This window comes from Mustela nivalis (genome assembly GCF_964662115.1).
Source record: "Mustela nivalis genome assembly, chromosome: 12".
NCBI classification, from domain to species: domain Eukaryota; kingdom Metazoa; phylum Chordata; class Mammalia; order Carnivora; family Mustelidae; genus Mustela; species Mustela nivalis.
The window spans coordinates 670,197-697,320 of record NC_139031.1 but is presented as its reverse complement, the minus strand read 5'-3'; the positions used below and the strand labels follow the sequence as shown (position 1 = coordinate 697,320).

General features: G+C 50.6%; 1 protein-coding gene across 3 annotated transcripts in view; it reads right to left on the bottom strand.

Annotated features, from left to right (window-relative positions):
- The window catches only part of PTPRN2 (protein tyrosine phosphatase receptor type N2), a 684,967-nt gene that overhangs the window by 540,375 nt on the left and 117,468 nt on the right, over window positions 1-27,124 (bottom strand). The window lies entirely within an intron of this gene.

Genomic DNA, 27,124 nt, shown 5'->3' with positions numbered 1-27,124 from the left:
ACCTTTGACTAAGGGGCTGGGGTACCCCACGGGGAGGGAAGGGGTCACGGGGGGGCCATCTGGGGGCCACAAGCTCCTCAGGGCCCATCCCAGCACCACGGAGGGCTGGGGGCCGGGGAAGCGGAAGGAGAACCTACGCTCCACAAAACAAGGCCAGCCTCACCCTGGAATCCGCGGCTGAAGAAAACGGCAAAGCCAACTCGCCGGGCGGCATGTCAGCCCGCGGGACGGGAGGGAAGCGCGGCGCCGCCACGCGTCGGGCACCACGCGGGGAGGGTCAGCTGCACCGACAGCACTCCTGCTGCTGCTGCCAGGTCAGGGACACACACCCGGTAGAGTCCCAGGAAGCACCCGTGTGGGGACGAGAACGGCCCAGCACCCACCCGGCAGCCGAGGTGCACCCGTCCTGCGGCCGATGGGACTCCGGACCCCATCACGGACCCCACCACGGGAGACGCTACGGAAGCACAGACTGATGCACTCTGGAAACTACCACGAAGGGAGCTGAGCCCGAGAACCCGCCGGTGCTTCCCTTACCAGCCTCCGTCCCACGGCTTCCCGAGTCCCTCCTCCAGCCCAGGGACCCTGCGAAAGGGACCTCTGCCCCGCCTCCTCTCCACGCTCCCAAGCCGCCTCAGACGCCCCGGGACCCGTCTCTCTCTCCACCCTGCCCCACCAGCCAGTGCGACCCCCTGCGTGGAATTTAGAGAGTGGCTTTTTTCCATTAAGGCAGAAAGAGGGATTGGGATCTGGGCACAGATCTGGACACTCTTTCTGTGACTTCCCAGGTGTGTGGCCTCGGGCTAAACACTCGACCTGTCTCTACCTTCCGTCCTCCCTCTGGAATGGCACAGAAACCCTGCCCCGCCAGGCACCAGGCGGGAGAAAGTCACCTGGAGCCACCGGACCATGCTACTTCTGTCTGCCCACCCCCACCGGGCCCCTGGGAAGGACGGGAGATGGTGTCCCTAAGAGGAGCCCCGGTTATGCCCCCTGGTTTGGACGGAGGAGCAGAGACCGCTCAGAAACCCCCCACAGCTCTCAGTGCCTCCCTCACCCCGAGGCTCCTTCCGCCCCCAATCCGGAGTCTGAAACTCCCGCAGACATCCCAGAGCCCAGAGGCTGTGGCCATCAGCTGAGGAAGGCCCAGGGCGCCCGCCGTCCTCTCCCCCACGCACTCCCAGAAAGCTTGGCCCGGCATCTCCAGCAGAACCGCCCAGGGGAGCCCAGGGGAGCCACCCTCCTCCACAGTGAGGCAGAAGTGGGTCCCAGCAGAACAGGGGACACGGGTCACAAAATCCGGGGCACTGAGGTACGTCCCTGAGGCCCCGACACCCCAGCTCCTGGGATGGGTGCCTGCAAAGAGTTAGACGCAGGCTGTGCTTTTCTGACTCTGGTGGATCAGGACCTTGGAACTAAAATTCAAGTGTAATTTTCATCAGATACAGTCTCTTGTGTCTCGAAGCAACATCATGGCTTGCTGGGTGATTCCTCCAAACCCTATGACTGCCACAACGGTGTTCACAATACCCAGTCACTCGGAGCTTGTGAAGCCGGAATCGTGGCCTGACAGCCGTGCGGAGACGGGACGCTGTGGCCCCTCGTGGCAGGACGCTTCCTAAGTCACGTCCTTCTTCCAAGGCAGGATCTGGTGCTGCCCTAACCCGTCCCCCCCGGCCGCTGCTCCGGGTTTGCCAGCCGCCCCTTTGCCGCCATGAAGCATCCCGCCTGCCCGCCTCAGCCAGCACAGGAGCTCCTGCCCCTTCTATTTCTACCCCGCGGTCCCACAGCTCAGGGAGAATTAGTTCTCCCCACCACTCTGGGAGGCACGACTGGCCGGAGGTCGCAATACCAGAGAGTCGCCACAAGATGGCACCATGGAGAGGCCTTTGCCCCAAACCCCAGGTAGAGCCTGGCACCTGCCAAGGGAGGTGCGGCTGCAGCCCCACTCCCACGGGTCCCCTCTCCCTGGGAGCGGGGAGGGACAGAGGGTGTGGGACCACAGGGCCCAGCCACAGGGCTAGGGGCCGAAAAGAACGCAGCTCCTCTCTTGCCCTCCACGGGGGGCGGGGTGGGAGTGATGAGCAGGAGGGAAGGTGCCCATCCCTGGTGCTCCCAGACCCGCAGAGACCCTCTGCTGAAGGCCCTGGGAGGGGACAGTCTCAAGCTACCCAGGTGGTTCCTGCCAGTCCAAGGTGAGCCCCATGGCAGGCAACTCCCTCCCAGACCCCCGTCATGCTCAGGCTGGCTGTGACCTCCACACACAGGACCAAAGGGCCCCCAAGTTCTCAGTCAGAATAGGAGGCTGAGTGATGAGCCTAGACAGCCTGGGGACAGCCCGGGAGCCCCGCTCCAGGGACAGCCCTGTCCTGCTTCAGGACTTGTGGCAAGTCACCAGGGCCCACAGGGCTGAGGGCCCGTCCTGCGGGAAAGACTCTGGTCCCCACCACGCTGGTTCTCCCACCGTCAGTGGCGAAGGCACTTTGAGCATTTTCAGAAAAGCAGCTGAACAAAGAACAAAAGTGTGTTGAGATAAGGTTACAGTATATATTTTCTTTCAAAACTGCAAAATGGTCGGCGCGCCTGGGGGACTCAGTGGGTGAAGCCTCTGCCCTCGGCTCAGGTCATGATCTCAGGGTCCTGGGATTGAGCCCCACATTGGGTTTTCTGCTCGGCGGGGAGCCTGCTTCGCCCCCCCATCTCTGCCTGCCTCCCTGCCTGCTTGTGATCTCTGTCAAATAAATGAATAAAATCTTTTAATCTCTGTGTACCGAATCTCATTGGCCACCTGTGTAGAGCCCCACTAAACTACCTGAGGCCGGGAAGGGTCGCCTCTTTGCAAGAGACGGCCCTGACCAGTCAGTCTGATTCTCGCTTGGCACGAAATAAAGCTGTGGTTCCATTCTTCTGCATGTGGGGAGTTGTCAGATTTCATTTGTTGAAAAGTCTGTCCTTTCCCCCATTGAATGTTCTCGGCACCATTGTCCAAAATTATTTCACCATACATGTGAAGGTGTACTTTGGGGCTCCCTACTCTGTTCCATTGGTTCTGTGATACGTCTATCTTTATGCCAATATTACAACTGTCTCGATTAATGCAAACGTTTGAAATCAGCAAGCAGGAGTCCTCAAGTCTCAGTCCTCTTCTTTAGGACTGTTTAGTTACTCAGAGTACCTTGAGATTTCATATGAATTTTAGGCTAAATTTTTCCATATCTGCAAAAAATATCATTGGGATTGATAGGAATTAGACTGAATCTGTAGATCACTTTGGGTAACTGACATTTTAATAATACTGTCTCCAATTCATGAATGTGAGGTACATATTCATTTATTTAAGTCTCCTTTAATTTCTTTCAGCAATGTTTTATAGTTTTCATTGCACAAGTCTTCACCTCCTTGATTAAGCTAATTCTTAAGTATTTTATTCTTTACGATGCTACTGTAAATGGAATTGCTTTTTAAACTTCCTTTTCAGATTGTTCATTGCTTATGTATAGAAATGAAACTAAATTTTGTATGTTTTTTATATCCAACTACTTTGTTGAACTCATTTATTAGATCTAACAGCCTTTTATTGTGTGAGAGAGGGGTCTGCTACATATAAGATCATATCCTCTGCAAACCAGGTAATTTAACTTCTTTTTCAATTTGGACGCATTTTATTTCCCTTTTTGCTTAACTGCTCTAGTGCAATAGCAGACAGAAGTGATAGAAATGGGCATCCCTGCCTTGCTCCTGATCTTAAAGGAAAATCTTTCAGCTTTTCACCATTGAGTACCATGTTTGCTGTGGACTTTTCCACTTACATTATTGTGTAGAGGCAGATGACTCTTGAAAAACATGGGGGCTGGGGCACCAACCCCACAGCTGAAAATCTAAGAACTACTGACTCAGCCAAAAACTTCACTAATGGCCTATTGTTGACCCAAAACCTTACTAATAACATCAACAGTCAATCAACACACAGTTTGTATATTTCACCCTGTATTTTTAAAATGAAGTAAGCTAGAGAAAAGAAAGTGTTATTAAGAAAATCACAAGGAAGAGAACTACATTAACAGTATTATACTGTATTTGTCCAAATACCTGCATATATGTGGACCCAGGCAGCTCAAACCTGTGTTGTTCAAGAGTCAGCTGTATTCTGTTGAGTGTTTTTATCATGAAATGGTGTTGAATTTTGTCAAATGCTTTTTCTGCATCAATTGAGATGGCCTTGTGATTTTTTCCCCATCATTCTGTTGATGAGCTACGACACACTGCTCCAGTTTCCTATGTTGAACCATTCTTGCCTTCCAGGAGTAGAACCCAGTACATGCTGTAGAACTCAGTTTGCCAGCATTGTGTCGAGCATTTTTGCATCAGGGTTCATAGGGGTACTGGTTTATAGCGTTCTTTCCCTGTAGTAGGTTTGGCTCTGGTATTAGGATTATGACGGCCTCACAGAATAAGTTAGGAAGTATTCCCTCCTCTTCAATTTTTTGGGGGAAAGTTTGAGAAGGACTAGCATTAGTGTTTTTTTAAATTCTTGGCAGACTTACCACTGAAGTTGTCAGGTTGAGGGCTTTTCTTTAGTGGGGGATTTTTACTGATTCAAACTCCTTAGTACTTAAAAGTCTATTCAGATTTTCTATTTCTTTGAAATTTAACCATGGTATGTTTTGTGTTTATAGGAATTTGTCCATTTCATCTAGGTTACCCAGTATCTTGGCATGTAGTTCTTCATATTATTGTCTTGATTTTTTTCACTTCTGAAGAATCAGAAACTCATCTTCATTTCTGACTCTGGTAATTTGAGTCTTCTCTCTTTCCTTCGTCTATCTGGCAAGAGGTCTGTCCATTTTGATGATCTTTTTAAACAACAAACTTTTGGTTTCACTGATCTTCTCTATTGTTTTTCTATTCTGTTTCACTTACCTCTGCTCTAATCTTTGCAATTTCCTTTTTTTTCTGCTAGCTTTAAGTTTAGTTTGCTGTCTTTTATCTAGTTCCCTAAGTTATAAAGTTAGCTTGTTGATTTGAGATTTTTCCCTTTTTTTAATATTGCAATTTATAGCTACAAATTTCCCCTTTACACTACTTTCACTGTGTCCCATAAGTTTTAGTAAGTTGAGGTTTTGTTTTCATTCATCTCTAAGTATTTTCTGATTTCCCTTGTGATTTGTTCTTTGGTCTATTGGTTGTTTAAAATGTATTGTTTAATTCCCACAATATTGAGAATTTTCCTGATTTTGCTATTGATTGGCTTCATTGGAAAAGCTACTCTGTCTAATCCCTACCTTTTAAAATCTATTGAGACTTAACTCGTGGTCAAACATATGGCCTATCCTGGAAAACGTCCCAGGTACACTTAAGAAGAATGTGTGTGCTGCTGTTAAGTGTTCAGTGAATGTCTGTTAAAGCTAGTTGGTTTACAGTGTGTTTAAGTCCCCTGTTTCCTTACTTAACCTTCTGTGTGGTTGTTCTAGCCATTATTTTGAGTGCAGTATTCAAGTCTCCAACAATTATTGTTGAATCGTTTCTCCCTTCAATTCTGTCAGGCTTTGCTTCATGTATTTTGATGGTCTGTCATGAGGTGCATGTTTATAATTGCTGCATCTTCTTGTTTTATTGAACCTTTTATGAGTATACAATGTTCTTTCTTGTCTCTTGTAAATTTTTTATTTAGAGGCTATTTTTCTGAAACTAACATAGGCACCTTTACTCTCTTTCGTTTACTACATGCATGGAATATCACTTTGCACCTTTTCTCTTTCAACCTGTTTGTATCTTGCAAACAGGGAGTCTCTTGCAAACATCATATAGTCGGAGCATGTGTTTTATCCATTCTGCTATTCTCTGCCTTTCGATTGGAGAGTTTAATACGTTTACTTTTAAAGCAATTGCCGATAAGGAGGAACATCCTTCTGTCATTATGCTATTTGTCTCCTATATGACCTATAGCTTTTTTTTCATTTCTCACATTCCTGTCTTCTTTTCAATTTAGTTGATTTTTTATAGTGAAAAACTTAAATTTCTCCATTTCCTTTTGTGCATATTGTATAGCTTTTTTGTGGTACCATGGAGATTACTTTTAACATCCTAAAATTACAGCATTCTAATTAAATTTATAGTAGCTTAGTATCAGCAGCATATAAAAACTCCACTCCTTTATAGCTCTGTTCCTACCCTTTTCAGTTGCTGATGTCACAAAATTAAATCTTTATACATTACATGCTCCAAAAAATAAATTAATATTTTTAAATGCATTAGTTGCCTAAATTAAGTAGAAAAGAAGATTTGGAGTTACAAACCAAAGTTATAGTAATACCAATGACTGCTTTTTATTAATACTAGCTTTTACACTAGTAACTGGGGTTTTTGCTTTAAAGGTATTAGTCTCCTATATAAAGTAGAAAACAAAAAGTATGGTTATAAACCATTGTTACAAGAATACTAGCTTTTACATTGCCCATGTGTTACCTTTTCTGAGATCTTTACTTCTCCATACAGCTTTGGGTTACTGTCTAGTGTCTTCTGTCTACTCTCATTTTACCTTGTAGGGTTCCCTTTAGCACAGCTACAGGTTATGAACCCCTCAGCCTTTGTTTATCTGGGAATGTCCTGATCTCTCCCTCACTTTTGAAGAACAATTTTGCAGATGGAATTCTTGGTTGACAGTTGTTTTCATTCAGTACTTTGAATACAGGGACCCAGGATCTTCTGGCCCCTAAAGTTTCTGATGAGAAATCTGCCAATGTTCTTACTGGGGATCCCTTGCATGCAACAATTCGCGTCTTTCTTGCTGCTTTCAAGATTCACTCTTTGGGTTTGGCTTATGAAAGATTATAGTGTTTCTTGACGTGTATTCTTTAGGTTCATCTTACTTAGGACTTTATTGGCCTTCTTTTATATTTATTTTTGTGTCTTTCATCAAATTTAGGGAGTGTTAAGCCATTATTTATTTCTTCAGATATTTTCTTTGCCCCTTTCTGTCTTCTACTGAGATTCCCACAATGCGTATTTTGGTCTGCTTACTGGTATCCTACACATCCCTTGGCCTCTGTTCACTCTTTCTCAAGTGCTTTCCCTTCTGTTCCTCAGATTCAATAATTTTCATTGTCCTATCTTCAGGCTCACTGATTTGTTCTTTTGACTGCTCAGATCTGCCTTTGAATCCCTATAGTAAAAATATTTGTTGCAGTTATTGTACTTTTCAGCTCCAGAATTTCTTTTTAAGTTTTCTCTTTATTGAAAGTTTCACTTTGTTCACACATCATTTTCCTGACTTTTTTCCTCATCTTCCTTTAATTCTTTAAGCATTTTAAAGAAAGTTGCTTTAAATTCTTTAGCTAATAGATCTACCATTGGGTCTTTTTCAAGGATGCTTTCTGTTGACTTATCTTTTTATTTTCCTTTGAATGGCCCATACTCTCCTGTTTCTTTGTATGTCTTGTGATTTTTGTTGTTGTTGTACACTGGACATATGAATTTAATAATGTGGTAATTCTAAAAATCATATTCTCCTTTCCCCTAATTTCCTGGGTCTTGTAATTTTTTTTGGTTATAGTTTTTGGTTTTTTTAACTGTGGTAGACTGTCTCTGCACCAAGGATCACCCTGAGGTATAATATATTTTCCTCATATAACTAGTTGTTTTTGAATTTTCTAGTCTTTAATACCTGTCTCCCAAAAGGTGAAAGGTGACAAATGAAGGGAGTAAAGGTAGGGTACTGACCCTTTAAATCCCATGTAAGTCACTTAAGCCAGAGGGGGAGGTGCAACATCAATGGCCACCCACCCATTTGTCTGTACGATTGTAATCAGAAAAAGCAATCAGGCATTAGAACTCATAGCCCCAGGATTTGAAAGACAGGGCCGTTTTTATCCACGCTGGCCTGCACAAGCCAAATGCAAATATTTCCAGAACATAGTCTGGAAAGTCCCTGGATGTCCCTGCCTGCCAGGGACTGAAGGCAGGAGACAGGTAGCTGCTCCAGGGCTAAATTGAAATTTAGCTGAAACTGACCAAGATTAATCCCAATTTACTCTCCAAGCCTTCCCCTGGAAGTTTTAGCCTTCAACAGACTCCAGAGCTCTGAAATAGTCACTCAGACGGATTATGACCAGTGTAACTACTGTCGAGGTGGGAGAGTTTCCTCATGCTTCCTGCTCTGTCATCTTCCTCCTGTTTTTGTTTTTTTTTTTTAATAAAACTTATCCCCTCAACTGAAACTTAGACTCCTCCAAGGATTCTCAGACTTGAGTTACTACTCAATAGCACTAGACAATTTTTGCATGTAATTAGATGGTACGTTATTTACTCTTTTGTGGACAGACATAAGTGATCCCTAGTCACTCTTGCAAATAACTATAATCTCCCTTGATTTGGCCTGAACTACCACTCCCTCTGCAGGGCTACAGGGGCCAACAGAGAATACCAACAGGCCTGAACTTCCCAGGTACTGCCATCTCTGCAACAACACTTTGCAAGTAGGACTGTTGGAAAATTAGTTGGTATTTTCACATCTTGTAGTTACAGTTACAGTACAGGGTCTTCCCTGAAATAGTAATTATCCTTCACAACAGAACTGAAATAGGGCCCTCAGGTGCCTGTCTGCCATTAGTGCCATTTCCTAGGACACATCTTCCTACCCCATGGCCGAATTCAGGTTGGCTGAAAACTGTGCAAAACAAAAGATACAATTCCTTTCTAAGGCTCCATGCACAGTGGATTGATGGCCCGACTCCAGCCCGACGGTCAGCTCGCAGTGTGGCTGCTTGTGCCCCAGACTTTGCACGGGGCAGACATGTTAGAGTCTCCATCCTCCCTCTTGTGCATTCCAGGTTATGATCGAGAGAGTGATTCAGAGTGCAGGCCGTTTATCCACCTCCAAACTCCCTTCCCGTCTGACATCTCTACAGCCAGGGCGGACAGGCAGAAAACCAGACGCTCCTCCTGCAACCCAGTTACCTTGCTCTGGTCTCCGTCCCATTGGGCTCCCCGGGAGGCTACCACAGCAGGTGCCTTTTTCATTTCAATCCACCTTGACCCTCCAAGTGCATTCGGCATGTGCAGCACAAGCGCCAAGGTGCCATCTGAAGCAGAATGGTAACTGCAGGGGAAAGGGGGACTCACCCTTTCCGCCCCACATCTCTGCCAACAAGCAGACGTGCACACATGTGGACGTTACCCAGAGGTTACACGCATCACGCATGGGCCGCTGGAGAGATGAAATACAGGACATGTCCACATTCCATTTGTAAAAGTGTGTGCAAGGGGAAAGGTTCCTTTCCATCCAGTAACCGTGTGTCACTAGTACCTTCTCTTGATGGCTGCAGAGTCTAGGTGAATTTCAGGGTTTGCAGTAATTGAAGAGAAGACAGAACCGGGAGTCCCGTACCAAATAAAAAACGAACTTGAGAGTTTTCTCGAGACCCAGCATGTAAGTGGATTATCCATGGTTCTCCCCTCTGGGTCCCAGAACAGGGGCTTCAGTTCGTCACCAGCCAGATGTGAGGTTGTGTTAAGATCAAGTGGTTGCTGCCTCTTTCTGGTGACAGAACAGAGCTTGTGACTTGAAAGAAAAGGCAGACTTCCCCATTCCTACCTTTCCAAGGCCCGCATGGACTCCTATTCAGTGTCAAAGGGTGCCAGGGAGACTCCAGGCCTGGCCCAGCCGGCTCATCTGCAACTTCTCTTTCCTTCCAGAGCACAGGACTCCGCGTGTGTCTGCTTTAAAATGCTCTCAGAGATCAGCTCCCACTACAACAGGGTGGCTGCGGCAACCTGGTCAGGACAGTATTCTGCTCCCCAGAGAACTTCACTGGTTTTTCCTGTTCCTGTCACTTAAGGGTAAGGGCAGAGCCTTCCAGAAACACTTTTCCCCACTCAAATGGAAAGCTGAGCTTTTCTGGGGCAGGGCAGGAAGGCAAAGAGCGAGCGCCTGAGGAAAGGTGTGAGTCGGAGGTCAGAGATCCAAAGGCAGCTGGGGGAGAAGCCAGAAGGTACACGGACTTCCCAGAAGAGACCAGGAGCTGGATCTTAGCTCAGGAGATGGGGCCTGTGTTCGTCTGCTGGGTGCCACAGCAAGTGCCAGGTGCGAGGGCTGAGGACCCCACACATCCACTTCTCAAGGGGTCGGCAGGGCTGCTTTCTGGTGAGGCCCCGCTCCTTGTACAGTCACCTGTCTCCACCAGTATCCTCGCGTCACTACCCACCGTGTCTGCCTGGCTCCAAACTTCCCCTTCCAGAAGGGTGTCAGTCAGATTTGGGTTAGGGTCCACCTACTGACCTCATTGCAACCGACGACATTTGCACCGACCCTATTTCCAGATAAGGTCATGTTCTGAGGTACCGGGGATTAAGATTTTAATATGTAAACTTTGGGGGAGACACAACTTAGCCCACAATAGCGCATGACTCAGAAAAGGTGAAGAGCAAAGTTCCTTACTACACATTTGTTTCATCCACACCACTCCCAATATCACGCATCTCCGTCAAATATGCGGGGCCCTCAAGATTTCCTGCTACCCTGTCCCCCCACAGGTTTGCCATGTCCCAGAACGCTCTACGTGAGCCCTTCCCAAGGCAGCCAGCATGGGCCTTCTGCCTGTTTCTGTTCAGAAACCTCTTCCTGCTCAGCACCTTTCCCATTAAAGCCTGTGACGCCTTCCTGATGTGCATGTGGGAGGCAAAGCAGGGCCAAATGCACATCCAGGCGCGTAACAGGGACAGACCTGCCCCAGCAAAGCTTCACGCGTCAGAACCTTGGACAGGGCCTCCCAAGCAAAGCAAATGACGCAGCCTTCATTGCTAAAGACACAAATTACACCAAAACGCCTGTGGGGGAATTTCCTTTTGTGTACAAATTTTAAGAACAGTAGTTTTAGGATATGACCAAGAACAGTACCACTCCTTCCTGGACAGCCACGTGCAGAGTGATTTCATTCTCTCGGGCAGCAGTTTTGAGTACCTGTGGCCAGAGGACGCCCCTGTTAAACTCAGACTCCTGAGAGTGAGAATTTTTTCACCACGGAGAGATGCACTTAGAAGGGTGAACTGGGGCGAGAGCAGTGGCGATGTGAGTGGCTCGGGAGTCACACCCAGGGAAGCCGCAGGACCGACAGGGCTTTCACGTTCCCCAGAGCTCCGTGGGTCTGACTCCCGGACAAGGCACTTTGGGAAAAACCGACGACAACTGAACGGGAGCACGGGCACATCCGCCTCGCCTCTTACATCAAATAAAAATTCAACCAATCAGTGTAATACAGTTTGAAAGGCAGGTGAGAAGTCACAAGTTCTCTGGGACTTCACGTGTGGGAATGCTCGTGCATCCACCCAAAAAGAGAAAAGCTGACGAGACACACGTGAAAACGGGAATGCAACACTCGGGTGGAGCGCCCACCGTGACTAACCCTTGCAGATGCTGTGAGTCCTCTAAATCCTCCACAACAGACAGACACCGCCGTGACGGTAAGAAAAATTAGTTTTACGAAAGCCACTTAATTAGAGTATACTTCCCCCAAAGATTTTGAATGTGGATTCTCTCGCTACAGCGTGATGTCCCGATGCCAGGGCAAGAAGAGCAGCAGACATGTGACAACACGAGAGAGAAAACAGGAGTCGGCACGAGGCGGCGCCAGACAAATCAGCGAAGCAGGTTCCCGACGAGGAGTGCGGTGACCAGAGGCACCGGCAGGAGTCGCCATGCAGAGGAAACTCAGCCCATTACCGTGACGACCGTCCAACAGCAGGCCTGAGGACAGGTCACAACCCATCACCTTGTTTCACGAGGAAGAGGGCCCCCTCCTGCCCCTGCAGGGATGCCGCGCGCCTTGGCCAGTTGTCTCTGGAACGGGACATGGGCCTGAGGTGTGGACGCAGACATCTCCAAGCCCACGCAAGGACAGGCCCTCCCAGGGGACCCCAGCAAGGACACCTGCTTGGCTGCGTTCCCTGACTCGCGCTTCCGTGTGGGCCTTCGACAGCCCGCTGCTGCGCAGACACATCCACAGAGGCCGGTCTCAAGCAAGCCGTCGGCACCGCACTCCCACCCCCAGGAAGCTGTGCTGGGCCTTTCTCTGCCCAGAAGAGGGCGCGGTGGACCCTCTCAGCTGGGGGCACATGCATCCCACATCCCCTTCCCCGCGAGGCAGATGTGGGAGCTCAGGCTAGACGTGGCCTCAGAGCCCGCTCCAAATCCTTCCCTTACACTGCGAGCTGGGCTTGGCCTGGAGGACGAGGTCTCCTTATTAAGGACACCTGAAAAGCTCTACAGAACCGGCCTCTGAAGGACACGGCTTCTCCCACATTCTGACTCCCTGATACCCAAATGGAGCTGTGAGCCTACCCCTAACTGACAGGAGAAACAACAGGTTTTCAAGAATTTTTCCAACAAACGGTGTTTTATCGACACAACCCTCCCTGTGGCAAAACAGGGTTTATCTGGTTTACAGTAGCCGCTAGCTTCTGAAAGTACTCAGAATGTATTTTTCTGACCTCAACCAAATTCGTGTTCTTCACGATCTTCAAAAAAAAGCCAGACCCACCTGACTGCAGAGGCTCTGCTCAGGAAACCCGGAACCTTCCCAACTGCGAGGCAGAAACGCTGTGCAAGGCGCAGAAATGACGGGACACCACCCACCCCGTCACATGGGACCCGAGGCCCGTTTTTCACGTGAAGGAAGGCCTGCACATAGCTGGGGCACCCCTGAGCGACCACTACCTCCAGCGGCGACCCCAACGGCAGCTCCGTGACGCCCCGGCTGTGTGACCGCTCTGGTGACCTTGTGGACACAAGTTCCCTCTCCCAGGGCTGCGCTGTCCACACACCTTTAAAAGGTCGCTGCTGAACCAACAGCATCTGCTTGCTAAGCTCAGGGTCCCGCACACGCGCCTCCTGCTCTCAAACCTCGTTCCTCCCGTCGCGGTTTGCTTTTCCGGCCGGCGGTCTTCACCCGGTACCGAACAGCCTGGACAACAAAGCTTCAGAAGCACACAGACAAGTGACTTTACGCAAACCGTGTGGCTTCCTCAGCTGTCCAGTGAAGAAAATGCCACAGGCACAGAATGGACAGCACGGGTCCTGGCCCGCTGTTAGTACTCAGCTACCGGCTGCATAGCTGGTACTTTCCCCAGCAGGTACCCTCCCGCCGCAGAGTAAGGGGCCCCGGAAGGAGGAGTGGCAGGAAACCTCCCTGGCCGCCCATCCCGGAACTCAGACATTAGGCAAGCTCAGCCCTGGGGTCCTGGGCCCACCGTAAGGCCAAAGAACCCTGAGAGCCCCGGCACAGTGCCACCATGACCCTGACCTGGAAGCCTGTGCTCATGGTTCCAAAACCTTGATCCTGAAACGTCATGTTGCTGAGTAGGATGGAGAATGAATTCGCAACACATTTATTTGCAAACAAACCTTCAAGAGCGTGAAAACAAGATGCCTCCCACAAGGGTTACCACCAGCGGCCTGGAAGGACAAGTGTGCAGGCCCCGTTAGGCTCTTCCCTGTTTCCAAAGTCCAACAGGAAAGGGACATGCGCAGACAGAATGACAAAGGCACCAACATGGTGCAATTTTATTCATTAAGTCACACTGACATCTGGTGGTCTTTGTGTCAGAGAGGAAATGCCTCCTGGTTCTGTAATCAGAACATGTCTTCACAGTTTCTTTGGGATTGAAACCAAACACCACCAGAGGGAGCAGAAAATATTAATAAAATAATAAAAAAATTAATAAGAATACATTTAAGGATATTTTTAATTTTAGTAAACCAAAAGAATAAAGCATGATTCTCTTCTTCCTAGGCCAAAGCTTGTTAAAGCAGCTTATGTGGCAGTGGGCATTCCACAGCAGAACGTTTCAAATGGAATTTTAGGAAGAAGAAGATCTGTCCCCAAGGGCACGAGCCCACGGGCCTCTCTCCTGGGAAAACTGTTTGCTCGAATCCCACAGGAAGCTCTCATACTCTTTCGTAGTGAAACCGGAGAGAGTAGGTATTCGTTACTTATTTCTGCAAATGATGTTTATTACTAAGTACGTCACGTGAAAACCGCTGCTGCCACCAGCCAGAGTCAGGCAGGTTCTTCCGCAGCCGCTGCTGCTGCCATCTCCACGCTGACGGAAGTGCCCAGAGAGAACAGAGGTGCAAGCTGCTAAGACTGGGCTGCACATGGGAATTTAGGAGGCACCACAAAGTAACCCTCTCAAGGTCAAGAACGCCCCTGGAGGTCTGGAGAGCAGCGAACATCTAGCTGGCTTTTTCCCTCACCTGCCCAAGGACGGGGGTGTGGCCAGAGGCCGGCCCAGGGCTCCTGCAAACCCAGAGCTCTGGACGAAGAGGGGCCCTGGCAGATGTGCAGACCCTCCCAACATTTCCCACAGGATCTGAGAAATATTTTAAGAAATGAAGTGAGGAGCTGAGAAAAATGTGTTGACGTCGCCTGTCAAATAATCCAGTTTTAAGAAGAAAGAAAGCTGTTGCCTCTCTGAGTGGATGCCATGCACTTGCTCTCCAACGTTTCCTGAAAACCGCAGAGGATAGGGAGCCTGCCCACGTGGCGTCACCCACTCCAGACGCTCATCTGAGCAGTGCTCTGACTCGGTCCAGGGTCTGAATTTCGCCCAGGACTTCCTCCAGTGGCCGCAAACATGAACCTGAGTGCGTTGGCTGATGACCACCAGGGTCTTTGAACACCTTCCCTCTCTGGCACCATTTAAGAAAAACACGGTTACTTCTGAGCACCTCTGCCGACAGCCGCTCGCCCTCAGGCACGTGCTGGGCAGGCTCTCCCACCAAGTCCACCATCCTCTTCCAACGTCCTCTCCCCACCATCAGAGCATCAACCTCCCCAGATAATGAGAACGTGTATGCTGTCCCCTGGGGTGGGAGGGGCAGGAGGAGGAGACCCAGAGGCCAGGACACCAGACGCCATCAGCTTCCTGCCAGGGAACTGTACACAGACAAGTCTCTCTACTGCCACAGAATGAGAGTGGTAGAGAAGATGTGGACCCCAGTACTGGCTACGGATCCCCCAGGCTACAGACCCCTCCAGCTACAGCTCTAGGACCCCTCTGGCTACGGCTCTAGGGCTCTGGGGAGCACGGTGGCCAACACATGGCAGAGCCTCCCAGAGCGCCCCAAACAGGCCAAAGGCTTTGAGCAAGACCAACCTCTCCAAGCATCGTTTCCTCACACCTGAAGTGAGAACAAGGCCAGTGGCTCTGTAGTCCTTTGGGAATAGGGTTCTGCAATGAGTTGAACAGTGTCCCCACAAGATTTATGTCCAATCAGAACCTCAGAATGTGACCTTACATGTAAACAGGGTGTTTGCAGGGGTTATTAGTCAAGCATCCTGAGACAAAACCATCCTGGGTTTAGGGCAGGTCCAAAATGCAAGGACTGGTGTCCTTCTAAGAAGAGACACACAGAGCGCAGAAGAGAAGGCGTATGACCACCCAAGGCCATTAGGTCCCCATGTGACGGTGTGGGACAAACGTCCCATGACGATACGGAACTCACCCTGTAAGAGGCCACTTTCATGGCATTCTGCCTCAGCGACTTGACAGCCTGGGCTGTCCTAAAACAAACGGGACCCCCTTCTCTTTGGGCAATTTCCTCCGCACCGCTGCAGGCTCCCCCAGGACCCCATTGTTCTCCGTTATCTCCCCAGCATCCAGCATGATCTTCTTGTAGAGCAAACAGTAATTTGCGGATTTGGGGGTAAGCCAGCAAACGAACTCAGCGCGTACACCACGATAACAACTCGACTCTATTCTCGTGTCCCACATTTCTTTGAGCTTTTTCTGTTGGTGGTGGGGGGTGTTTTTTCCTATACCTGCATGAGGATGTATGAAGGCCCAAGGTTTTTACCCTGAAATTCCAGGGTAAGCCTGAAATCAGAGCCCTGCTTCTCTTGGCTACGGGTCTCTCGTGGCTCCTTCCTCCACATGAGCTCTTCCCAGCGAGGTTTCCATGTCTTTCTAGGCCCCGCTTGTCATCACTCTCCCCAGCAGCACGGAAGGAAGAAGAAGGCACACCTGCCCCAATCGGCTCAGGGGATCAGGGCCACCCTCGAGCAGCCTGCCAGGCCTGGGGTCAGACCTCACCAGTGAGGCACCAGTCCTGGGCTCCTGCAGAAACCACTTCGAACTGGCCAAGTCATTGCTCAAAGGCTGGGTTTACAGGTCCCCCTTCTTCCTGTCTCATCCAGAGCTGGGTGGAGGCAGTTCAGGAACTTGCTCCCCAGACCCCTCACCATCCACGCCCAGCTCCAGGTGTCTCTGGGACCAGGCTGAGGGCCTGGAACCACAAGGCCAGTGGCAGGACAGCTTCCTGCTGGATCTGTGCCCGTGAGATGTCTCGGAAGCTCACCTGAGCTGTGAGGAAGGACCAACAGCCACGGCGGTTTGCAGCCACTGGGTCTGCAAATGCAGCTACAAATACGAGGGCTCACAATTGTCATCTCAGGGACCTACACGATGTCCTGCCTTAGCAGCTGCTAGGAACCTCACGTTTGTAATCAACTCTAATTAGCATCTGAAAACAGCTATTTTCAGGCCAAGAGACCAGCACTCATTAGTGTATTGTCTGTTAATAAAATGTCCTATCCAGTACCAGGAAGCTCGTTATTTTTAAAAATACAGAGTCTGCTTATTGCGCAAGGCTGGCGGATGCTGGGTGTTCTCCTCTAGAGGGCCATAGCACCGTAAGATCACAGAGAAGATGTGGCGGTCACTCCACACCTTAGAGACGTGCTCTGCCCGCCGCAGGCAGATCTCCGACTGCCGAGAGCGTGGGGACCAGGAAAGCTCCCAGATGTCCCCAGCGGCGTGGCAGCTTCAACCCAATGCACTCACTGTTCTCACCGGGGCAGCAAGGCCGCCTGCAGACCCACCACCACCCTCAATTCTACTCCAGGCAAAGGGCCAGCTGTGCCTGAGGAAAGCCCCTTCTGATTCCCAACAGGCGATCACCTGCCCACCAACCCCCACGTGCCAGGAACAAGGGCTGCTGTCAGAGATCAACACGGATGTACTCTCCCTGCTGAAAGCACTCTGTACTTTACATTGGGAAACTCAGCCAACCGTCAATCCTCTACAGTCAAGGGGATCGGAAAAACCACCTCCCAGGCCTATGCTGCCCACCTCAGGAGCCCAAGGCAAGAAGCTACCCCAGAGGTCAGGAGCGCTCTGGAGCCAGGGTTCCCTTGCAAGTTGGGTTCTCTTCTAAAGGTCAGGGCCACCCCAAAGTTCCAGCCTCATGCACAGAAGTCAGGACCCCCTTGGAGTTCCAGCTGCCCCCCCCAGGTCAGGGCCTACCCAATCCCCATCCCACAGAGGACAGATTCCCCTGCAGCCCTGGAGGTCAGCGCAGAGACCCTGGGCGGCACCCAGCCAGGTAAGCACCCTGTTCTGTCTGGGTATAGAGTCTGTGTAACCCAAGTAAGGCAGTCTGCGGCCCCCACGCCCCAACGGTGCTGTGCACATGACACGGGCTCCCGTGTGTCTGGACCTGGGGGAGCCCCAGTCAGCAACCCCGCCCAGGCCTTTCCCTCAAAGGCTAGTCCTTCTCCACTGTCCATAGAGCACACCCTTGTTTCCTTATTCCGGCCTAACAGAGCAAGAGCTGCTTAAAGACCTAGTAGGTAAGCTACAGCAAGAGACCAAGTCTGGACTCAGGTTTGGCTCGGGATTGAAACGGTCCTCGTACCTTGTCTGTAATAAGCTGCAGGGGTGTGAGACAAAGGAAGAGGAGCCAAGGGCTAGGAGCCGGTGAGTCTCTGCACAGCTCACCTCGCGTCTGAACGAAGTCCACACCCACACGGAGCAAAACACCTTCCAGCAAACACTGAGCAGGTGCGCCCTGTTCGCTGCCTCCTCTTCCCGCGGCCCGATGCGGACCGGAAGCTAACAGAGGGGTAACACCCCACCCCGCGCGTTTTCCAACCTGCCCGCCTAGAGCCCAGCCAAGGCAAGAGCCACGGCTGGACGGCTCCCTGCTCACCTCAGCAACAAGCTGCCGGGTTTTCTCCCGGAGAAGCACTGCCGGGGGACCTCCGTGGGTCAGAGAGGAGCTCCTAGCCCGCTAATGGTCCCTGAGCCCCACGTGACGGGGTGGCCTGAGCACCTGGAGTTCACCTGCGCGGCGCGGCCCGTGCACTAGGCCCGTGAGGCCCTGCTGCTCCTGACTCAGCCTCCCCTTCCCTGCCGGGCTGCTCCCCGCGGTACAGTCAGGGTCCCCCGACCACCACCACCACCCAGGTGCGAGCAGGGGTGCGAGCCGCGGTTCCCGCACACCTGACAGGGCGTGGAGGGCCACGGTGCTCTCACGCGACGGGGGAAGCGGGGCCACGTCCTCCACAGACCCAAGCGAGGCCGAACGGAACAACTGCCCGCCAGCCCGCGGGCAGGGGCGGATCTGCCGCGGCAGAAGCCCCGAGCGGGACACCAGGCAGCTGACCCGGAGGGCTCTGCGGGGGGACGTTCGGGAGTGGACAGGATGACAGGTCGAGCCCACGACGCTCCGGGACGGAGCAGGGCGTGAACAACGGCTCCTCAGGCCTTCACCACAGAGAGAAGAAAGAGCCTTAAAACAGAATCTCATCACGTCCTCCTGCACCGAATTTCACTACGGTAACTGCGTCCGTGAGCGAGGCAACGGCAAAGAAGTGAGGCGTCCTCGGGCTCAGCGGGAAGCAACCCATCGGGACGGCCGCCTGCTCCCTCGGACCCGCAACGCCATCACCCGAGGCCCCAGTACCAGCACGCTCGTCCACACTGCACTGCTCTCACGCCGTCCACAGCAGCGCCGCTCGGCCTTCAGGGCTCCCGCTAACACCCGAAGGGCCGTGGAAAGCAGGATGCGCGGAGAAGGAGGGGCGTCCCCCGAAGCAGCGCTCCAGGGCGCTCTCCACCCTTCCACAGCCGTCCCACTGCGGGGGACCCCCAGTGTCGGAGCAGCCCGTTCGCAGCCCCCAGCGTTTGAGGTACAAGAAAGCGACCGTCTCAGCCAGCCTGGAGACGGGCACTGAAACGAGCAGGACCGCTCCGGGCACAATTCTGTTTACTGGAGCCGAGCAGTTCGGTTCGCTTTCCGGATAGACCATGTGGCCTAAACTGCGCCTCCCCAAATCCACTTTTCTCTCTAATGACCACTCGCGCCGCTCGCAGCTGCTTGGTAAGTAGCTGGGAACCCAATGAACGAGGCCTCCAGCAGATCACCCCAAGAAACCCGCCCGCTGTGGCCGGGCTAAGGCCAGAGGCTTTGCCCCAGGGTCTGGGGATCACCCTGGCCCCGCCCTCTGGCCCCTCAGGCCGGGCTGCGCTCGGAAGTCCCAGAGACCCTGAAGACGCCGACGCCCGGGGCCCAGCCCTCCACAGCTGCTCGTGGGACTGGTCTGGGGCCGCCTCGGCGTCGGCTTTGTAAGAATCTCCCCGAGCGACTCTACAAGTGGTAAAGACAGAGGACACCACAGCCGTTCTGCCAACACAAAACTGCACACCAGTTCCCACCGACCTCCTCCCCAGCCCTCCGGTGACTCACCAGCACCCCTCACAGGAGGAGACCCGGCATCAGAGACCCTCAACCAGGCTCCTTCCCTGATCAATGAGAAAGGTCTAAAGGGAAATTAAACTAATTCGGGTGATTCAGCCTAGACTTAGCAAGTCACCAAGACTTCAGAGCAGTTTATGAAATGGCGTCTACAAGGAGCTTCAACGAGAGAACATGACCCACAGGGGCTAGGCGGTCACCGCCAAGATGCTGCAGCCTTATGTGCAGGAGCTCCCTGCACCTGCTGAACTCTGGGTCCCGGCACCGGCATGAGCGTCCCTGTCATCTCCGTCTCTGACGCCCCTGGTGGCGACCACGGAGTCCCAGCTTTCTTCTCTCCCATGTTGACTTCGCCAGGGGTTTCTGGAACAGTAAGTCCTACACGTGAACGTCTCCCCAACCTGACCACTGACCTCCGAGATGGTCTACACACGTACCACAGCTTGGCGGCACTCAGCCAGACTTGGGACCACGTCTGGGATGGGAGAGCAGGAGGCTTCACTCGGCCGCTTGTCGTGCCGGGCCCCAGCACCCAACAGTGGGGTCCGCACTTCAGTCTTCACGGTACAGCGGCCACAGAGACCGCCTACAGGACAGAGTTCACTGCCAGGTCCTCTGTGAACACATCACCGCGCCTGCAGCAGCCGTGTGACACACCTGCCACTGCAGGTCTTCCAAAGGTCGTCGGGGACAGGCCACGGTGTGGGTATCCTGCTGCTCACACACAGATAGCAAGCCACCTCAGGGGCCGGCTCCTCGTCTTTGGGGGATAGACCACAGGAATGGACACTCGGAAAGAGGGAACTGACCAAGGAAGGGGAACGTGAAGAAAAGGAGTGAGAGCCGGCGGTGCAGGACGTGGGATTTGAATCCGATGCCGACGGGACTGCAGAGGAAGCAGCTGCTGCTGGATGTGGACACAGCCTTGTCTGGGAGCCTCCAGATGTGCCGCCGCAGGAACGAAGGACGGCAGCTCGTCGGCACGGATGGGGGTGTGGCTTTGGGGAAAGGAGGCAGGGACAGAGGCAGAGCCAGCCGGGGCCCCTCGGACATAGCGCAGAGCCCTGAGTATGCTGGGGTAATCTCTGGAGGCTGATCCAAACTTAGAAAGGTGCGTGGCGGTTTATCACCTCCCAGGAAGGTCGTTGTCTTCAGATCTTTAAGTTAGAATGCAAGAAAGCGAGTGCAGTTCAAACCGGATTCGGGACACGTTCACTCTCCGTGTTTTTGAGGCTGCAAGTTACACGGTCCTAGCCCAATGTTAGTGTGTTTCACTGCCCTATACGTGGATAGCCAGCAGTGAGAGAGTCTATGTTTTTACAGAAAAATGCAAATGTCACAGAGTCACTTTAATTTCCCCCACAGGCCGGCAGCGGCCACTGTGCCCAGTGTCAGCGTACTGGTCCTTGTTAAGGTCCCACATCTCCGTGCAGAGTGGGGAGGGCCGGAACTGGTCTTGGGAGTGCCTCTGCTCCTCTGGCCATCCCGTGCAGCATTCTGTGTGAACATGCATCTAGGCACACCCACAGCATGGCTGCGCTTTGAGGGAAAGACGGTCCGAAGTAAAAACATGTGGCTTGGGCAGTGTGGTTCCTGTGACCGACCGACAGTATCTATGTGAGCCTCCGCTGCTCGGACAGACTACTGGGAGGTCAGCGCAAGCCGGGGGAGCCTTCTCCACGTGAAGCCCATTTCAGGAAATGGCTGTTTTGCAAACATTACGCACACTGTAACAAGCCCACATCCCTTCTCTGCCTTAATTACGCATCACAGATGCAGGAAGTCTGTATCAAGGGCACTGGGGAGCCCTTAGGGCTCAGAAAAAATGCACAGTTTCACAGAAACATTGTTAAAGTGGAAAGTCAAATGAGCGTCAGCTCTTTCTTTCCCTCGTTACTCCTGAAGAATTGATACTGATTCGCACAGACCTTCGTCTTCCGCTTCGTGCCAGGAGGACAGTCAGCATCGTGGCCAACCAGAATTAGAATGATGTATGTGCCTCGAGCGCTCCAAGTAAACAGCACAATTAACAAGCCTACTATCACTTTACTTTGCCAGTGTTCACCAACAAGAGATTTCTAAGACTGCAAATAATGTTTTGAAGTCTTTGGAAGCTTAGCATTTCATTATTTTACCATCTACAATCTAGAAGCAAGGGGTGCCTCTGTTTCAAAGCCTACTCCCAAAAGAGAAAACCTTTACAAGCAGTGCAGACAGACAGAAAATCGACCTCAGGTACAGACTTTTCCTACCTGTTTATTTACTCACAGACGTTCACTGGAAGCCAAGTGCGCTGTTAATTGTTATGCTCTCAAGCACATGATTTCATCCAAAAGCTCTCCACAAAGAAGGGCACTAGACCACAATGAAGGGGACAATCCAACAAGAAGATACAACAATTATAAATATTTATGCAGCCAACAGGGAGCCCTCCAACGTATAAACAGCTAATAACAGATACAAAGGGAGCAATCCGTAGTAATACAAGAGCAGAGAAGTCTAATGCCTCACTTAGATAAATGGAACGATCATCCAAACAGAAAATCGACAAGGAGACAGTACCTTTGAATGGCACACTGGACCAGATGGACTTAACACAGACGTTCAGAACATTCCATCCTAAAACACAGAACACACATTCTTTCCAAGTGCACATGGACCCCAGAACAAACCGCATATTAGGCCACAAAACAAGTGTCAACAAATCCAAAAAGACCAAAGTCCTACCATGCATCTTTTCTGACCAGACCACCATGAAAGTGAGATCAACCACAAGACAAAATCTGGAAAGACCACAAGTCCGTGGAGGTTAAATAATACCTACTAAGCGGTGAATGGGCCAACCAAGAAATCAAGTAGAAAACGAAGATATATATGGAGACAAATGAAAACACAACGGTCCCAAATCTCCGCGATGCAGCCCAGGCCGTTCTAAGCAGAAAGTGCAGAGCAGCGCAGGCCCACCTCAAGAAGCAAGAAAAATTTCAAGTAAACAACCTAACTTTACACCTGAACGAGCTAGAAAAAAAACAAAAAAGCCCAAAACAAAAACAAAAAACAAAACCCAACAGAAGGAAGAAAATAATAAGGCGCAGAGCAGAATAAACGGACCCAAAACCAGTAGGACGCATCAATGAACGCAGGAGCTGGTTCTCTGAACGATCGGGAAATCGATGAAGCTCCAGCCAGACTCAAAACAACAACAACAAACCAAATGAAAGCAATGGCGAGAAGAGAGAGATGAAGGACTCAAATAAACAAACTCACAGATGGAAAAGGAGAAATCATGACCAGCACAACCACAGAAATGCAAATAACTAACAAGTATGAAAAATTAGACGCCAACAAATCGCACAACCTAGAAAAAATAGATAAATTCCCAGAAACACAACCTACCAACCCTGAAGCAGGAAGAAACAAAAAATTTGACAAGACTGATAACCAACAGTGAAACCGAATCAGTAATGGAAACACTCCCCACGAACAAACGTCCCAGACCAGATGGCTTCACGGGCAGATTCTACCAAACACTTAAAGGAAAGGTAATACCTATTCTTCTCAAACTAGTCCAAAAATCACAAGAGGAAGGAAAACTTCCAAATTCATTCTATGAGACCAGCATGATCCTGACACTGAAACCAGATTAAGACACCAAAAAAATGAAAACCACAGGCCACGATCTCTGACAAACATAGGTGCAAAGATATTCAACAAACCAAATCCAACTATGAACTTTTTAAAATCTTTCACCATGATCAAGTGGGCTTTATTTCCAGCATACAAGGTGGTGCAATCAAATTAGTCCGCGTGACACGTCATAATAAGAGAAAGGATGAGAACCATATGATCGTTTAAATAAATGCAGAAAAAACATTTGACAAGGCACAAAAACCATTCATGATAAAAGCTTTCAACAAAATAGGTCTAGAGGGAACATACCTCAACATAATAAAGGTCATCTATGAAAAACCCACAGTGAACATTCATACTTAGTGGGGAAAACTGAGAGCTTTTCCCCTAAAGTCAGGAACAAGAAAGGGACGTCCACATTCATCACTCTTACTCAACATAGGACTGAAAGTCCTGGCCACAGCAATCAGACAACAGAAAGAATTAAGAGGCACCCAGATTGATAATGAAGAAGTAAAACTCTCACTATTTGCAGATGACATGATACGATACCTAGAAAACCCTAAAGATTCCACCAAAAGTCCACTACAACTGATAAATGAATTCAGTAAGGTTGAAAGATACAAAATCAACGTACAGAAATCTCTTACATTTCTATACACTAATAATGTAACAGAAAGAGAAATTAAGAAAACAATCCCATCTACAATTGCATCAAATATAATAAAAATATCCAGAAATAAACTTGAACAAGGAGGCAAAAGACCTGCACCCTGAAAACCAGAGACCACGGACGAGAGAAACTGAAGATGACACGGATGGAAAGACATCCCATGTTCATGGGTTGGAAGAACAAATGTTAATGTGTCTCAACCACCCAGAACAGTCTACAGATGTCATGCAACCACCATCAAACCCTGACATCATTCTCACAGAACTGGAACAATCCTAAGATATGTGGGGACCACAAGACACCGTGCATAGCTAAAGCAATCTTGAAAAAATAAAACAAACCTGGAGGTATTACGGGTACGGACACTGCAGAGCCATGGTCACCAAGACAGCATGGTTCTGGCACAAACAGACACGCAGATCAGTGGAACAGAGCAGAGAGCCCAGGAACAAACCCACAATCACACGGTCAATTAGTCTTTGACAAAGGAGGCAAGAAATAAATGGGAAAAAGACCGTCTCTTCAAAAACGGTGCTGGGAAAACTGGACAGCTACGTGCAGGAGAATGACGCTGGCCCACCTCCTCTCGCCCTGCACGAGAATAAACTCAAAATGGATTCCAGACCTGAACGTGAGGCCTGAAACCATGAACATCTTAGAAGAGAGACCAGCACTGACTTCTCTGACATCGGCTGGAGCAACGTTTTCCTAGATAGTTCTCCTGCGGCGAGGGAGACAAAAGCAAAAATAAACTTCTGGGACGTCATCAAGGAAAAAAGCTTCTGCACAGTGTAGATAATAGTCCACAGAACTAAAAAGCGACCTACAGAATTAGAGAAAATATTTGTAAATGATGTGTCTGATAAAGGGTTAATATCCAAAATATATAAAATCTGATACAGCTTGGGGTACCCGGGTGGCTCAGTGAGTTAGGCAACTGCCTTCGGCTTGGGTCGTGATCCCAGGGTCCTGGATCAAGCCCTGCTTTTGGCCCTCTGCCCAGCAGGGAGCCTGCTTCTCCCTCTCCTTCTGCCACTCCCCGTTTGTGTTCTCTCTCTCTGTCAAAATAGATAACTAAAATCTTTTTTAAAAAATCCGATACAACTGGGGCGCCTGGGTGGCTCAGTGGCCTAAAGCCTCTGCCTTCGGCTCAGGTCACGATCCCAGAGTCCTGGGATCGAGTCCCGCATCGGGCTCTCTGCTCAGCGGGGAGCCTGCTTCCTCCTCTCTCTGCCTGCCTCTCTGCCTACTTGTGATCTCTCTCTGTCAAATAAATAAATAAAATCTTTAAAAAAAAATAAGTAAATAAAATCTTTAAAAAAAAAAAATCCAATACAACTCAACACCCAAAAAACAAAAAATCCAATTTTAAAATGGGGAGAAGGGAGTTGGGGGAAATTGGAAGGGGGGGTGAACCATGAGAGACTATGGAGTCTAAAAAACAATCTGAGGGGTATGAATTGGTGGGTGGGTGGGAGGTTGGGGAGCCAGGTGGTGGGTATTATGGAGGGCACGGATTGCATGGAGCACTGGGTGTGGTGCTAAAACAATGAATTCTGTTACACTGAAAAGAAATAAAAAATTTTGTTTTAAATAAAAATAAATAAATAAATAAAAATGTGCAGAAGACATGAACAGACATTTCTCTAAAGAATAAGACATCCGATGGCCAAGAGACACATGAAAAGACCTTCAGCATCGCATCATCCGCCAAACGCGGATCAAAACCACAACCAGGCACCACCTCACACCCGTGGGAACGGCTAAAATGGACCCACGAGAACAGCAGGTGTTGGGACGACGAGGGAGAAAGGCTCCCTCGAGCGCTGTTGGCGGGACGAGCTGGCGGACGCCGTGGACAACAGCGTGGGGGGTCTCGAGCTGCTCTAAGAGCCAGTGTCTCGCCACGGCCTGCTGCCCCGGAACGCGGCGGAAGCGGGATCCGAAGGACGCCCCCCCCCGCCCCCGTGCTCAGATGATGGCAGCGGCTCAAGTGCCCGTCGGGAGAGGACGGATAGAGACCATGGGGTCGCACGCACCGTGGGACGTTACTCAGCCATGAAAAGGATGAAGGTGCGTTTGCAGCCACAGGGATGGAGCTGGGAGTGCTGCGCTGAGCGAGGCCAGTCGGAGAGACACAGCCGGGTGAGCTCACTCGTCTGCGGCATTTAAGAAACGAAACAAAGGCACAAAGGGAAAAGAGAGGGACAAACCAGAAACGGACCTTATCTACGGAGCACAGGGACAGTGACCGGAGGGTGGGGCGGGGGACGGGGGACGGGACCAACGCGGACCCTTCCGCGGAGGAGCACAGAGTCATGCTGAGTCACCACATCCCACCGCAGAAGCTCGGACGACACTGTGTTAACTGTACTGGAATCAACATTTAAAAACTTATTAGGAAAAAGTCTCCAAAGGGAAGTAGGGATGCGCCGTATCATAATCGGTTTCTGTCCAATGCGCGTACAAGCACTTCCGTAAGTGAGCAAGGAACGGAGAACAGTCTCTCTCCCCAACAGCCACTGTTTGTTTTTCTTCCCAAAGCACCCCAAAAGTACCTGGCCCGGGGCACGGTGGGGGGGGGGGTCAGTAAAGAGAAGCTCGGGACGGACCACGGGCAGGGAGATCACCCTCCTGTCATGGGTCCCACCCGCCACACGTGCCCTTTGACCTGCACAGCTTGGTCTCCTGGGGGCTCTTTTCAGAAACAAATCTCAGTTTGTCTTTTGAGGATGGGGCGTCTGGGGCTGCTTTACGCAGAGGGTGGGCATGTGCTCCTCCCTCTTCACCAAATGCAAACGAGATCAGCCTATCTGCAGAGCTGTCTCATGCTTTCAACTCAAGAGATGTTTCCGAGAAGGGAAGGCTTCTCGAATATTACGGCTAATTAGTTTACACACGGAGGCATGATTTCTGAGTTCTTTTCCCTTCCCAGAGACGGGGCTAACGTGAATCACGAAAACAGTACCATAATTCTCAGCCACATGGGCTTCCAGAAGAATCCCCCCAGCTGCCCCCTCCCGTCTCCCTTCACCTGCAGTCCGTGTGTGAAACGTGTCCCACAGGGTGTCTGCGGACGGTGCAAGGCAGTCTCAGCCCAACTCTTTGTAGAGAGATGTGTCCACGGTCCCAGCACGGCCGCGTCACAGATGCGTCATGCCCCAAGGGGCCACAGTCCTCAGGAATAAAGCACCCGAGGTTCCAAGAGAAAATTTCTCAGCGGAGAAATGCCACCGGTTATCCTCTTGACCTTTCCAAAGCCTGTGCAGCTTTCAGAAAGCAACCACATG